At 37.3% G+C, this 17,233-nt stretch overlaps 1 non-coding gene across 1 annotated transcript; it reads left to right on the top strand.

Moving 5' to 3' along the window:
* The first annotated feature begins 455 nt into the window (after positions 1-455).
* On the top strand, positions 456-528 carry TRNAE-UUC (transfer RNA glutamic acid (anticodon UUC)). Its single transcript has one exon. It is a non-coding gene; the product is annotated as a tRNA-Glu (tRNA).
* The last annotated feature ends 16,705 nt before the right edge of the window (positions 529-17,233 follow it).

Genomic DNA, 17,233 nt, shown 5'->3' with positions numbered 1-17,233 from the left:
AGGAAATCAGTCCTGGATATTCATTGGAAGGACTTATCCTGAAGCTGAAAGTCCAATACTTTGGCTGTTAATGGGAAGAACTGACTCACTTGAAAAGACCCTGATGCTAGGAAAGATTGAAGGCAGGAGGAGAAAGGGATTACAGAGGATGAGATGGTTAGATGGCATCACTGACTCGATGGACATGAGTTTGAGTAAACTCCAGGAGTTGGTGACGGACAGGGAAGCTTGGTGTGCTGTAGTCCATACGGTCCCAAAAAGTCAGACACAACTGAGCAACTGAACTGAAGGAAGAAATAATTCCAAACCTATCATTTTTTCACAGAAAATAAGGGCATTTTTTCACAGAAAATAAGGGATGTGAGTTACAGCTTTCAACTTATTGTAGGAGCTCAATATTACCTTTATACCAAAGCCAGACAACAACATTAAAAGAAAAGAAAACTACAGGGGCTTCCCTGGTGGTCCAGTGTTTAGGACTCAGCACTTTCACTGCTGTGGCCCCAGGTTCAGTCCCTGGTCAGGGATCTAAGACACCACAAGCTGCATGGCACAGCCGAAAAAGGGAAAAAAAGAAAACTATAGACCAATATTGTTCTTGAGCACAGCCTTAAAAATCATTAATAAAATATTAGCAAATCAAATACAGAAAATAATATTAAATAGACAACATATCCTCAAACTGCATTTATCCTAGAGATGAAAGTTTCATTAATATTTGAATATTGAATGATATAGTTTTCCATATTAATAAACAATAATGAAAACCCAGAAGGTTGCTTCAATTTAACAAAAGATGTGCAGATTCAAGATCATTGGTACACTGAAAACTAAGATATTGCTAGGATAATGAGAGAAAACCTATACAAATGCAGAGCTATACCATGCTCATGGATTGGAAACTCAAAGTTACAATGTCAATTCTCCCTAAATTCAAATGCAGATTCAATGCAATTCTAATCAATATTCCAGCAGTCTTCTTCATAGAGATTGACAAGTTGATTCTAAATTTATATGGAAATGCAAATTATTCTGAAAACAAAGGGAAAATATGGAGGAATTATGCTACCTGCTTCATATTATTTTCCTACAAAAATTGAAAGAGTGAGATATTAATGAAATATAGATATATAGATTAAACAGAATAAATTGACCAGAAAAGATGCCAAGGTAATTCAATGGGAAAAACATAAGTTTTCAAAAACTCTAGTTAGAACAACTGGATGTCCATGTGAAAAAAAAAATGAACTTTGATCATGATGACTTCATATATCCAAAAAGGAATTTGAAATGGATGACAAACTTAGATGTATATTTATAAAACAATAAACGAGAATGTTTTTGTGAGCCTAAGTCAGGCAGAGTTTTACTAAACAGGGCACAAATGTCACAAACTATGAAAAGAAAATAGAAAATTGAATTTGAACAGAATTCAAAATGTCTGATTTTAGAAAGACACAATTTGGAAAAAGAAACAAGTCAAAACTTAGGAAAATACTCAAAATATATATCAGATAAAGGATTTGTATCAGGAGTATAAAAATAATGTTTACAATATAATAATAAATAGATAAAAGACAACTCTCATTAAAAACAAGCAAATGATTAGAGCAGATGCTGCACAAAAAAAATAAACATTTCACAGATATGCAAATTTTTAAATGTTCAGTATCAGTCATCAGAGCAAAGCAAATTAAAATTGCAATATATTATCATTATATGCTAGCTACAATTTATAAAATTAAAAGACTGCAAAATCAAGCATTCATGACTATGTGGAAAACTTTCTGTTCTCATACTCCTGATGGGAGTGTAAAATGATACTTCCATTTCGGCAATTTTTTGTGCATACCCTTCCACTTTCTATATGACTCACCAATTCTGTTATTAGCTATTAGCCCCAAGGAAATAAAATCAAAGTAAAGTCAAGACTTGCACATTAATGTTGATAGCAGCTTTATATATAATAACCCCAAATCTGGAAATAACCCAAATATTCATCAACAGGTAAATGGATACAACCAATTGTGGTATTTCCATAAACAGAATATTACTCATAACCAACAAAGGAATGTACTACTGAAACACACAAAAATATGGATAAATTAATAGCTTTCCTGGTGGCTCAAACAGTAAAGAATCTGCCTGCAATGCAGGAGACCTGGGTTTAATCCCTGGGTCAGGAAGATCCCACTCCAGTATCTTGCCTGGAGAATCCCATAGACAGAGGAACCTGGAGGACTAAAATCCATGGGGTTGCAAAGAGTCGGATACAATGGAGCGACTAACACTTTCACTTTAAGTATATTTACAACTGTTTTTTAAATTAAAATTTTTTTACTGAAGTATGTAGTTGATTTAAAAGCTGTGTCTTCACATGGACTTTCCTCAGAGCATGTTATGCAGACACAGAGAGACAGCTCTCTGGAACCTCTTCTTATGAGGACATTAATCCTATTGATTAAGGCCCCACCCTATTACCTTATATAAACTTAATTACTTAGAGGCCCTATCTCCAGATATAGTCACATGGAGGTTAGGGGTTCAAAATATGAATTTTAAGGGGACACAGACACTCAGTCCCTAACAAGCATAATGCTTTATGTGTGCTTGTGCTTAGTTGTGCCCGACTCTTTGCGACCCCATGGACTGTAGCCCACCAGGTTCCTCTGTCTATAAATTTTCAAAACATATTGAAATGAACTCTTAAAATGGGTACATCTTGCTGTGTTAAATAATGCTTCAAAAAATGTTTGTTTGGAAATAGTATAATTCAAGCAGTAGATGCAAATAAACATCATCACATCACTATTTAGAAGTTTCCTATCACATATAGGATATGAATAGATTATATCTCTTTGGAGAGAGAAAAATACCATGAAAATATTCATAGGAATTTAATCAACAGTTTTAGGAGCTTAAAAAATATCCTATGATGAACAATTAAGAGAAACTGAGTTGCTCTGCTTGGAACGGGAAAAACATGATGGTGAGATAAGGCAAAGACAGATATCTTCAGGTATTTGATAAATGCTATGAAGAAAGTTAAGTGACTCAGAGTCTATGTAAGTGTAGAAGGTAGATATGGATGGTTAGACGAAAGTTACAATGGAAACTTTAAAGCTCAATTTGACAAAGTATCTTCAAATAATTAGTGTTGTACAACAATATACTCAGCTTTAGAAATAAGTGATTTGATCAGGGGAAAGCAATACTAGTAACTGTCATTTTCCATATTTCAGAATAATTATCATTCAAGCTTTAATAACTTTGCATATGATTCAGTTCAGTTCAGTCGCTCCGTTGTGTTCGACTCTGCAACCCCATGAATCACAGCACGCCAGTCCTCCCTGTCCATCACCAACTCCCAGAGTTCACTCAGATGCACGTCCATCGAGTCAGTGATGCCATCCAGCCATCTCATCCTCTGGCGTCCCCTTCTCCTCCTGCCCCCAATCCCTCCCAGCATCAGAGTCTTTTCCAATGAGTCAACTCTTTGCATGAGGTGGCCAAAGTATTGGAGTTTCAGCATTAGCATCATTCCTTCCAAAGAAAGGCCAGGGCTGATCTCCTTCAGAATGGACTGGTTGGATCTCCTTGCAGTCCAAGGGACTCTCAAGAGTCTTCTCCAACACCACAGTTCAAAAGCATCAAGTCTTCGGCGCTCAGCTTTCTTCACAGTCCAACTCTCACATCCATACATGACCACTGGAAAAAGCATAGCCTTGACTAGACAGACCTTTGTTGGCAAAGTAATGTCTCTGCTTTTGAATATGCTATCTAGGTTGGTCATAACTTTCCTTCCAAGGAGTAAGCGTCTTTTAATTTCATGGCTGCAGTCACCATCTGCATATGATTAAGTATGTCAGTTTCACTTTGTTGCAAGTTTCACTACTATACTAAATAACCCTGTTCTTGCATTCTCAGTTTTTTTCATTTTTATTACAAAACATGATCCTCCACTCATAAGTTAAAACAGAGAGAATATTGCTCAGCAACACTATGTATACTTGCTAAATGCTGTGGAAGAAGTGAAAAATTCATTGGATGTTTTTCTATGATGGACTAATTTTTAGTACATTTTAAATCAAATATATGAAACTTTTACTGCAAATATTTGAAAAAACCATTTTCTGTATAGTGCCATGTAAATGCTACGCACCATCACCAATGAGAAGACATGGTATTTCAATTTAGGAATTCAAGTGGTTTTATTGTAATATTTTGTGTTACATTTTAAAATATGAATATACTCAGTTCAGATTTTGGGAAAAATTAAAAAGCCAGTTTTATTATTAATAGAAACAAATCATACAGCAATTGCATAACAAATGTCTCTGTTATCCTTCCTTTCAATTCAGAGAGAAGTATTCGAGGTGTATCAGTTCAGTTCAGTTCAGTCACTCAGTCGTGTCTGACCCTTTTTGACACAATGGACTGCAGTGTACAAGCCTCCCTGTCCATCACCAACTCCATGAATCATAAATATACAATTATATGAATCACAAGTATAACCTCCCACACATGTAGATTTTTGCTTTGCTTTAAAAAGACATTTTAACCATTTTTAGCTGTACAGTTCAGTGGCACTAAATACACTTATAAATTGCAACCATCACCATCATCCACCTCTATTTCTTTTCATCTTGTAAAATTGAAATTCCATACTCATTAAACAATAACTCCCCATTCTCTTCTATCCCTAGTGTCTAAGGACTACCATTCTACTTTCTGTCTCTATGATTTTGGCTATTTTAATTACCTTAAATAAGTGAAATCATATAGCATTTGTCTTTTTGTGAATGGCTTATTTCACTTAATATACAGTCCTCAAGGATGATCCCCATTGTAGTATATGTCAGAATTTTCTTCTTTCTAAGGGTGAGTAATAGTCCATTGTATGTATGTGTATATCACATTTTGCTTATCTATTTATTTATCAATGGACACTTGAGAGGCTTCCACATTTAAGCTATTATAATAAACAAGGCTGCTATCAACATGGGTGTACAAATATACCCTAGAAATATACTCCTGCTTTCAATTTTTTTTGTATATATACCCAAAAGTGGAATTTCTAGATCATATAGTAGCTCTATTATTAATTTTGGAGAGTTCTGCCACATCGTTTTCCATAGTGGATGTACAACTTCACACTCCAATAGTACACAAAGGTTCCAATTCTTCCACATCCTCACCAACTTTCTTATTTTGTGTTTTTTTTCATAATATCCATCCTAGTGGGACTGAAATGATATCTGAGTGTAGTTTTGATTTGCATTTCCCTAGTGATTAGTGATGTTGAGCATATTTTCATGTGCTTATTGGACATTTGTGTATCTTCTTTGGACAACTATCTATTTAAGCAAACCAATATTTAAATTAGGTCATTTCTATTTTTATTGTTGAATTTTTGGTGTTCTTTATATATTCTGGATATCAATCCCTTATCAGGTTCATAATTTTCAAATATTCTCCTCTATTCTATGGGTTATCCTTTTACTCTGTTGATAGTATTTTTTTTTTAAAGTTCACCAGGCTTTTAATTGCAGTTAAAGCAGACTCAAACAGAATCGTTTCAGCCTCAAGAGGGGATAGCCTGGTGTATTGATAGTGTTTTGATGCTAAATTCTACAGAGTGAAGTAAGTCAGAAAGAAAAACACCAATACAATATACTAATGCATATATATGGAATTTAGAAAGATGGTAATAATGACCCTATATGTGAGACAGCAGAAAAGACACAGATATAAAGAACAGACTTTTGAACTCTGTGGGAGAAGGCAAGGGTGGGATGATTTGAGAGACTAGCATTGAAACATGTATATTACCATATGTGAAATAGATCATCACTCCAAGTTCAATGCATGAAACAGGGCATTCAAAGCCAGTGCACTGGGACAACCCTGAGGGGTGGGATGGGGAGGGAGGGGGGCTCAGGATGGGGGACACATGTACACCCATGGATGATTTATGTCAATGTATGGCAAAAACCACTACAATATTGTAAAGTAATTGGCCTCCAATTAAAATAAATAAATAAATTTTTAAATATACTTTTAATTTTCATGAATCAATTTGTCTATTAATATTTTTTTAATTTAATTTTATTTTTAGACTTTACATAACTGTATTAGTTTTGCCAAATATTTTTTCTTTTGTTGCCTGTGACATTGGGCTTCTTATTTCTTATTGATTTACTCTTAGTAGGTCATATGTTTCTACAGATTTATCCATTTCTTCTACATTGCCAAATATTTTCACATATAATTGTTAATACTCATTTCTGCTAATCATTTTTATTTGTGTGGGATTAGCTATAATATCAGAGAAGGCAATGGCAACCTACTCCAGTACTCTTGCCTGGAAAATCCCATGGGCGGAGGAACCTGGTAGGCTGCAGTCCATGGGGTCGCAAAGAGTTGGACACAACTGAGTGACTTCACTTTCACTTTTCACTTTCATGCATTGGAGAAGGAAATGGCAACCCATTCCAGTGTTCTTGCCTGGAGAATTGGGGGAGCCTGGTGGGCTGCCATCTGTGGGGTCACACAGAGTCGGACACGACTGAAGTGACTTAGCAGCAGCAGCAGCAGAAGCTGTAATATCTTCCTCAATTCCCTGTTTTCTTTGAGTCTTCTCTCTCTCAATTTTGGTCCAACTAAAAGTTTGTCAATTTTGTTTATCTTTTCAGTAAACCAACTCAATTTTGTCAAATTGTTTAAGAGTATTTCTATTACTTATTGCATTTATTTCTGCTCTAATCTGTATTATTTCTTTTATTTCTCTTGACTTTAGGCTTAGTTTGTTCTCTTTTTTCTACTTCCTTGACCCACATGTTAGCTTATTTGATATCTTTCTTCCTTATTTAATACAGGCATTTAATACACATGCCCATTTAAGAACTGATTTTGCTATATCCAATAAGGTTTTGTGTGTTATATTTTCATTTTTGTCTTGAGAAATTTTCTAATTTCTCTTTTGATTTCTTCCTTGACTCAATGATTAAGAGTGTGTTGTTTAATTTCCATGCATTTTCCCAATTTCCTTTTGTTATTTATTTCTAGTTTTATTCCATGTGGGATTAAACCAAATGTCTGTAAGCATGTAACTAGATAAATAAATTGTTATGTAGTCATATAATGGTTTATAATAACAATGAAAATGAATAAATAATAACTACATACAATTATATGGATGAATATTTCAAACATAATGTTTAGTGAAAAACAAACCACAGCATATGATTCAGAAAAACCTAATCTACGGGGTTAGAAGTAAGAATGGTGGTTGCTTTTGAAAAAGGGTGGAGGTAGTAACTGGGAGGTACTGAAGAATGACGCTGATGTACTAGCAATGCTCTATTTCCTAATCTGGGAAGTGGCCATATAAATGTATTAACTTTTTAATAATTGATTGAGTTCTTATATGTGTACTTTTTTGTACAATTCAAGAAAAAATTAAATATATATAAACACCAAAGTAGACAAGTATTATTAGCAGGTTTACTGGAAGGGAATCATTTTATGGATTTCAGATTTAGATGTAGAACTGTACAAGTGACTATAAGTGATAAGGTTCTTTGGAATTTTAGTATAGTGGGCCAGAGAGAGAAAGAGAGAGGTTTGAGAAATATGGAGTTCCTTGAAATTTAAACTTGGAATATTCCCCTTTTGGTATCATTCAAACTTCTGAAACAGGGAGGAATTTTTACAGTAGTGTAAATTGAAATAATGGTTAAAATTCTTGATGGAAACTGTCTTGTAACTCTGAATCAAAAACTCTTTGGGGCTGCCACTTCATGAACGCTGGTGGTGCTAGGGCTTCCCACATGGCACCAGTGGTCAAGAGCCCACCTGCCAATGCTGGAGACATAAGAGACGTGAGTTCAATCCCTGGGTCAGAAAGACCCGCTGGAGAAAGGCATGGCAACCCACTCCAGTATCTTGCCTGGATCATGATTCCCATGATCAGAGGAACCTGGAGGGCTATAGTATATAGGGTCACAAAGAGTCAGACATGCATGAAGTGGCTTAGCATGCACACAGGCACGGACTGTAGCCCGCCAGGCTCCTCTGTCCATGGGATTTCCCAGAAAAGAATACTCGAGTATGTTGCCATTTTCTTCTCCAGGGGATCTTTCCAACCCAGGAATCTAACCCACGTCTCTTGCTTTTGGCAGGTGGGTTATCTACCCTTAGTGCCACCTGGGAAGCCCCCATTAGCACTTCTTAAAATCAGACATTTTAAATATTACAACTCTATCTTACTGGTTCGATTGTATATGCAAATAGTTTCAGTGCTGTATATCTTCTATTTTAGAGCAATCACCCATAACTTTAAGACAGAAAGTATATGCTACCCATTTTTCAATATACATATTCGGGATGTAAGATTTTTTTCAAGTAACAAATCATCCTGATATTTTGGACATTATTTTGAATTCCAAATGCTTTTATTCTGTTCTTCCAAGTCTTACTGTCTTTCCCATAGACAGCAGAGGGTTTCAAGAAATGTTCCATCATCATTCTTTTATTTTTTTTATTTTAAGAAATAGTATTCTTTTTATCATGTATAACTTGCTCATATTTCAAGTATGATTTCTATTGTACACATACTGATGAAATTTCATTTCTAATATCACAATTACTATGGAATAGCACAAGAGTTATAATTTAAATATGTTAATGTTCTAATGAAAATGCTTTAAGTGATTTCTGCTCTATCAGATTTTAGGAGATCCTGCTATGCTAACCAATATATAATTTTTGACACTGGCAGGAAAAAAAATCTCATGATTAAATATGTATTATTAAGGGGAGAGGATGTAATAGGTAACCTATAAAATCAATTGAGAGAAATTATTAGTATGCACTATTATTACAAATCCAAGATAATCTGAATTTGTGAAAAATCTGAGTCAGAATTTACTAAAGTACATCCTATGGTATTCTAATAACTACCAAAAAAGTTGGTGTTTTCCAGAACACTGAATGTAAAATGTTGATCCAAGTAAGTAACTAAAAAGGTGACAATATGACCTCAAATTTGGAAAGACTCTTAAAGCAGTGTTTCTCAAAATCTCCTGAGATACATGCTAAAAATGCAGACAGGGCTCTACCTCAGAGATATTGAATAAGGCTTCTATATTTTAACAGGCATCTCTAAGAATTCTGATTTACACTAAAGCTTGACAAGTATTGTCTTAGAAAACCACAGTCTAGTGTGGCTCTCTCATTTTTTAAATGGAGTCCTGAGATTACCACATACCTAGTTAAAAGAGAGACAGGATGTTAACTGAGCTTTTCCAGACATTTAATCTTTTCATAATGCCATGATTCTCTCTATAGCAATCTATCATTCACCAATACTTTTACAAATAATATTGTATTTTACTCCTTCAACATCCCAAAAGATAAGAAGTTCAGGTTATTATTTATCCCCATCACACAGACAATATCCATATGCATGTATAGATATTCATGTAATCATTATTTTGAATAAACTGACTCTTGGAGTAATTAACTTAAGCCACAGCCACTCTTCCTACCCTGGATGTGGGGGTGGAAGTGTGCACAGGAGAGGGGGCTGGAAGTTCTAACCCTCTAGTCCCCTGGTTGGTTCCTAAGGCAATGAGCCTACCATTCGGAAACTATCTAGGGTCTTCCAGCTACCAATCATCTCATTACCATAAACTCAGATAAGTTTTGAAAGGGGCTTGTTATATATAACAAAAGATGCTTCTAACAGCTCTATCACTCAGAATATTCCAAGGGTTCTTAGATCAAGTATTGCTAGCTTGCTTTGTTTCAGTCTTGTCCAACTCTTTGCAGCCCTAGGGACTGTAGCCTGCCAGGCTCCTCTGTCCATGTGATTCTCCAGGCAAGAATAGTGGAGTGGGTTGCCATTTCCTACTCCAAGGGATCTTCCCAGGGATCGAAGATGCCTGTAGATCTTCCCTACATCTCTTGTGTCTCCTGCACTGGAAGGCAGATTCTTTACCACCAGTACCACCTAGCAAGCCCACAACATCACATGTGCCAAAATTTAAAAAAGAAAATAAGAAACTTCAGAAAAGCCTGCTTCCCAGCTGGTTCTAAGTATTTTCACCATAAAAATATTTGGCACAACAGTTTCTCCACACAATTAATTTGCCATAAGGCAATTTGGTCCTAAATGAGAAAATAACTGGTTGATAGTTTGGTTTCAAGGAGAAGGCAATGGCAACCCACTCCAGTACTCTTGCTGGGAAAATCCCATGGACAGAGGAGCCTGGTAAGCTACAGTCCATGGGGTCGCGAAGAGTCAGACACGACTGAGCGACTTCACTTTTACTTTTCACTTTGATGCATTGGAGAAGGAAATGGCAACCCACTCCAGTGTTCTTGCCTGGAGAATCCTGGGGACAGGGGAGCCTGGTGGGCTGCCATCTATGGGGTCGCACAGAGTCGGACGCGACTGAAGTGACTTAGCAGCAGCAGCAGCAGCAGCAGTTTGGTTTCATTTCTCCATTGATGTAATATTACCACTTTTGTATTCTGTAAATCTTGAACTCCATAACGGGCTATACAGTGATGAGTTGACATGATGGGATTAAACCAGTGAATAAGAACTATGTGTATTGACTTAATAGAAAATACCATGGTAAGAAAACTTACTGAAAGTGTGAAATAAGACAGTACAAAAGCCATATTGCATACTATACTAGAAAAAAGATGATATATCAGTTTGTAAATCCTTCGGTGAGCAGTCATCCCTCCCACCCATCAAAACCAAAAGTTTACCAAGCAATAACAAATATACAAGTGGCATAGTGGTAAAGAATCTGCCTGTCAATGCAGGAAGCTGAAAAGATACCAGTTTGATCCCTGGGTTGGGAAGAAGCCCTGGAGAAGGGAATGGCTACCTACTCCAGTATTCTTGCCTGGAGAATCCAATAGACAGAGGAGCCCTGTGGGCTACGGCCTGTAGGGTGGCAAAGAGTCAAACATGACTATAAATGACTTAGAACACACAGACAACAAATGTCAAAGAGGTGGCTAGTAATTCACAACAATCTTCAACAGGATTAATTATTGATTCTTATGATAATTTACATATAACAGCTTGTTCTCTAATGCTTTGTTTACCAAATTTATCATGCAATATTAGAAGTTGGAGACAAGAGAACAATCAAATGCCTTCTCTCCTCCCCAATAAGAAATGATAACATGATTCTTGATGACTATGTTTGTTTAAAATAATGCAATTTTTTTCATATTTGATATTGGAGAACATGATGCAGACAGGATGTTGGTATTTGGCACAGAATCTGGCTTAGATGATTTGGTGAAATATAAAGACTGAGCATATGATGGAATATTTACATACAGTCCAGATATGTACAACCTCTTATATATGTTACATATATTAATAAGAAATAACAGTGGCCCTTGTCTGTTTATTTTGCTATGAGGGAAATCTAAAGACTTACAACAGGCACTTTTATATCTTAAGAAACTTAAACCCTGAATCCTTAATGATTAACTTTGAGAAAGAGAGTATCATCACTTACCTGGGAAACCCTCTCTAAAATATACCCAAATACAATTATAACCATGAACCTACACACATTTTAGATGTATTCAAATATTTTTCTATTTTCATTATTCACAATAAAATCGTTAAACAATTAAAATTTTGTTATCAATTTTTCATGTTTCATTGTATCCTTTTTAATGTTTCTCTTTAATTTTTTTCTATTTTTCTTTCAGTTGCTTTAAGATATAATTGACATACAGCTTGATGTAAGTTTAAGGTGTACAACATAAAGACTTGGCTTACATACATCATGAACACCATACAAAGTTTAGTGAACATCCATCATGTCACGTAGACACAAAAATAAAGAAAGTGATGAGAACTGTTAGTGCTTACTCTCTTAACTTTCATATATAACATACAGCAGAGTTATGTTTATTATGTTGTACACTACATCCCACACACTTATTTATCTTATAACTGGAAGTATGCAACTTTTAACTATCTTCATTCAATTCCCCTTCCTCCAGTCCACGCCACTGGTAACCACAGATATGATGTGCTTCCCTATGAGTTTACTTGTTTTTTGTTGAAATATAATTGACCGACAACACTATGTAGTTCCTGGTACACAACATAATGATTTGATATTTCTATACATTTCAAAATGATCACCATGATAAATCTAGTTACCATCTGTCACATACACAGATATTACATAATTATTGGCTATATTCCCCACACTGTAAATTTCATAATTGTGACTCATTTGTTTTCTAATTGAAAGTTTGTACCTCTTAATCTCCCTTACCTATTTCTTTCCTCTTCCCCCTTATTCCCCCTCTGGTAACCACTTGTTTGTTCTCTATATCTATTACTTTTTCTGTTTAGCTGTGTTTTCCCACTTGTTTTTTTTTTTTTTTTTTTTTTTACAAAGGAATTCAATTTAGCTTATTTATTTATTTTTTTAATTTTATTTTATTTTTAAACTTTACATAATTGTATTAGTTTTGCCATATATCAAAATGAATCCGCCACAGGTATACATGTGTTCCCCATCCTGAACCCTCCTCCCTCCTCCCTCCCCATTCCATCCCTCTGGGTCGATCCAGTGCACCAGCCCCAAGCATCCAGTATCGTGCATTGAACCTGGACTGGCAACTCATTTCATACATGATGTTTTACATGTTTCAATGCCATTCTCCCAAATCTTCCCACCCTCTCCCTCTCCCACAGAGTCCATAAGACTGTTCTATACATCAGTGTCTCTTTTGCTGTCTCGTACACAGGGTTATTGTTACCATCTTTCTAAATTCCATATATATGCGTTAGTATACTGTATTGGTGTTTTTCTTTCTGGCTTACTTCACTCTGTATAATAGGCTCCAGTTTCATCCACCTCATTAGAACTGATTCAAATGTATTCTTTTTAATGGCTGAGTAATACTCCATTGTGTATATGTACCATAGCTTTCTTATCCATTCATCTGCTGATGGACATCTAGGTTGCTTTTTTAGATTCTACATACAAACATGATATTTGTCTTTCTTTGTCTGACAATCCACCTAGCATAATACCTCAAGATCCATTCATGATGTCGCAAACAGCAAGATGTCATTATTTTTTATAGCTGGGTAATATAATTTGGGTATGTATATATGCATATATGGGCTTCCTATGTAGCTCAGATGGTAAAGAATCTGCCTGAAATGCAGGAGATCGGGTTCAATCCCTGGGTTGGGAAGACCCCCTGGAGAAGGGTATGGCAACCCACACCAGTATTCTTGCCTAGATAATTCCATGGACAGAGGAGCCTGGGGGGCTATAGCCCATGGGGAAACAAAGCGTCAGACATGACTGAGTGACTAACACATACACACACATATACATATATATATATCCATATATATATATATATACACACACACACACATATGTGTGTCTCATATCTTCTTTATTAATTCATTTATTGATGACACTTAAGTTGCTTCTGTATCTTGGCTATTATAAATAGTGCTGTAATGAACATAAGGGCGTTAATATCTTTTTGAATTAGTGTTTTTGTTTTCATCCAATAAACACCCAATACTGGAATTGATGGAACATATGATAGTTCTATTTTAATAAAAAAAAAATCTCTACACTGTTTTCCATATGGCTGAACCACTTTACAATCTCACCAAGTACACAAGATTTCCCTTCTTTCACATCCTCACCAACACTTATTATCTTTTTGAAAATAGCCATTCTGACAAGTGTGAAGTAAAATAACATTGTGGGTTTGATTTGCATTTAACTGATGATTACTGATGCTGAATATATTATCATATGCCTGTTTTCCATCTATATGTCTTCTTTGTAAAAATGTCTATCCAGAACCTCTTCCCATTTTTTAATGGGGTAGTTTAGTGTTTCTGATTTTGAGTTGTATGAGTTCTTTGTATATTTTGGCTATTAACCCCTTTCCCAGGTAGATTGCTTATCTCTGCTTTACTCAGTTCTTCTGTGGTTTTATTTTGTTCCTTCTTTTGGAACATAATTCTTTGTCGCCTCATTTTGCCTGATCTGCTGTTCTTATTTGTGTATTTGAGCAGTTGGTAGCATTTCATCATCTTAGAGAAATGGCTTTATGTAGAACACATACAAAGAACTCATATAACTTACCCCACAAGGTGATGTTGGGTGCAAAACCCCTGGGTGTCCTGGGGATAATACTGGCCCAGTTGTGTGCAGAGCTAGGTCCCAGGGTAGCCAGCTGCAGGGCCAGGTTCCTGTAGCTAGTAACAACCTACTCGGGGGCAAGGTTGTTTTCTGACACGGGTTTTCTAACAGCTGGGTCCCAGGGTAGCTGGCTGCAGCATCTAGCAAGTCCTAGAGCTGGTATTAGACTGATGCTGCATGAGTGGGGCTAGATCATGGGATGGTTGGCTGAGTGGGCCAAAGTGTCCTGGAACTCGTTTCTGCCTGCTGGTGTGCAGGTCTGGGGCCCCGAACATCCCAGGATGGTGCATGCCTGCTGGTGGATGAAGCTAGGGTTGGAGCAAGTGCTGGCTCAGTGGTGAGCAGAGCTGGGTCCAGGCCTCTCTGGTTGCAAGGCCTATGTGTCCCACACCTGCAGTAGGTTTTTCAATGGTGGGACCTGGGCCCAGAGGGTCCTGGAGTTATTGCTGGGTCACTGGTGGCTAGAGCCATGTCCTAGGATCTCTGGCTGTGTGGTTTGTGGGTTCCAGCATATTTGTTGGCTCACAGGTGGGTGGAGCTGGGGCCCAAGAGGTGCCAGGGTTGGTGCCCACACTCTGGTCTTTGAAGCTTGGTCCAAGGGCTAGTGTCAGTCTACTGATGAGTAGAACCAGGTCTTAGAGCAACTTTTGGCATAGTGGTAGGCCAGTGGGGTCCAGTCTGGTGACTGGCTATAAGGCTCTGGAAATCCAGGGCTAATGCCAGCACACTGGTGGATGGGGCTGGGTCCTGGACCATCTGATAGGCAGGGCTGGGTCCTAGTGTTAATGAGCTAAAGAGAAGATTCCAATATGATGCTTGGCAGCACCAGTGTCCTCATGATAGGATGAGATCCCCAAAATGGTTGCTGCCAGTGTCTGTGTCTACAGGGTAAGTTCCATTGTCTGCTGCTTCTCTTGGAGTATCTGCAAGATTAGCAGGTGGGTCTGACCCCAGGCTCCTTTCCAATTACTGCTTCTATCTTGAGCCTTAGAGCATGTGAAATTTTGTGTGCACAGTTTAAAAGCAGAGTCATGGTTTCCTACAATCCTTTCACTCTCCCAAAAGCAAGTCACAGTGGTCTTCATGGTCAAATGTTCTGGGGGCTCCTCTTACTAGTGCAAGACCCTATGCTAGGGAACCTGAGTGGGACTCACACCCCTCAGTCCTAGGGGAAAACCTATGCAATTTTAATTATCTCTCCATTTTAGGTCCCTCACCCAAGGGTATAGGGTTTTGACTATACTGCAACTCTGCCCCTCCTACCCATCTCATTGTAGTTCCTTCTTTATATCTTTGGTTGTAGAAGATTGTTTCTGCATAGGTCATTCTCATCGACATTTGCTCTGTAAGTAGTTGTAATTTTGGTATGCCTGTGTGAGGAGGTGAACTCTGGGTCTTCCTACTCTACCACCTTGGCCACACGTGTCTCTGCCCGTCTTTTATTTTTAATATTTTATGTGTGTGTGTGTGTGTGTGTACTCAATCATGTCCAACTCTGTGACCCCATGGACCATAGCCCACCAGGCTCCTCTGTCCATGGAATTTTCCAGGCAAGAATATCCAAATGGGTTGCTGCTTTCTACTCCCGGAGGTCTTCCTGACCCAGGGATCAAACCCTAGTCTCTTGCATTTCCTGCATTGATAGCTTTGTTCTTTACCGCTATACCACCTGGGGAGCCCTTTGTATTTTACAGCAAATTGCCTTATGGCCATTTAGCTGTGCAGTAAAACTACATGCAGGAAAACTTCTTGCAACACAGATGTTTTTAACAAAAATACTAGACACGTTTCCAGGCCATATCTATATGTATTATATGTATATCTACATCTATCATCATATAACCCCCTTATTCATAAAATTAGTCAATACAATAAAACCATTGCTCTATATTTGACATTTTTCATTTTGGGAAATTAAAGTTTGTTACAGATGCATCATTTAGTTTCATCATTTATGACCCACCTAGGTTCAGACTCAACTTGTTGGCCATATTTAGGTGTGCTTCCAACACCAAATCCAGGACGTTCTTGACACTGAGAGACTCATAACCACCGTTCTGAGTGGTTCTCTTATAGATTCTCCTCCTGATTGGCTAAAAAAGAGGGATAAATGCAGCTTTCTCTTTTTCCATAAAACACTGACAAGCACATGAAATGGTTTCTCCTGTTATTTGTGTTCCTCCAACCTCAATGATTATGTAGCATTTTAGCATTTTCCACAAATATGGTCTATCAGTATCACTAACAGTTCAGTTACTCAGTCGTGTCCGACTCTTTGCGACCCAATGGACTGCAGCATGCCAGGCCTCCCAGTCCATCACCAATACCCAGAGCTTATTCAAACTCATGTCCATCGAGTCAGTGATGTCATCGAACCATCTTATCCTCTGTCATCCCTTTCTCCTCCCAGCTTCAATCTTTCCAGCATCAGGGTTTTTTCCTGATGCAAAAAAGTGAGTTACTTTCTTGCATAAGGTAACCAAAGTATTGGAGTTTCAGCTTCAGCATCAGTTCTTCCAATGAATATTCAGGACTGATTTCCTTTAGGATGGACTGGCTGGATCTCCTTGCAGTCCAAGGGACTCTCAAGAGTCTTCTCCAACACCACAGTTCAAAAGCATCAATTCTTCAGCACTCAGCTTTCTTTATAGTCCAACTTTCACATTCACACACAACTACTGGATAAACCATAGCTTTGACTAGATGGACTTTTCTTGCCAAAGTAATGTCTCTGTTTTTTAATATGCTGTCTAGGTTGGTCATAGCTTTTCTTCCAAGGAGTCAGAGTCTTTTAATTTCATGGCTGTAGTCACCACCTGCAGTGATTTTGGAGCTCCCAAAAAATAAAGTCTCTCACTGTTTCCATTGTTTCCCCATCTATTTGCCATGAAGTGATGGGACTAGATGCCATGATCTTAGTTTTCTGAATGTTCAGTTTTAAGTCAGCTTTCTCACTGTCCTCTTTCACTTTCATCAAGAGGCTCTTTACT

The sequence above is a fragment of the Bubalus kerabau genome, chromosome X (assembly GCF_029407905.1).
Source record: "Bubalus kerabau isolate K-KA32 ecotype Philippines breed swamp buffalo chromosome X, PCC_UOA_SB_1v2, whole genome shotgun sequence".
NCBI lineage: Eukaryota > Metazoa > Chordata > Mammalia > Artiodactyla > Bovidae > Bubalus > Bubalus kerabau.
The sequence above is the reverse complement of the archived record's forward strand: the minus strand, read 5'-3'. Positions and strand labels throughout refer to the sequence as shown.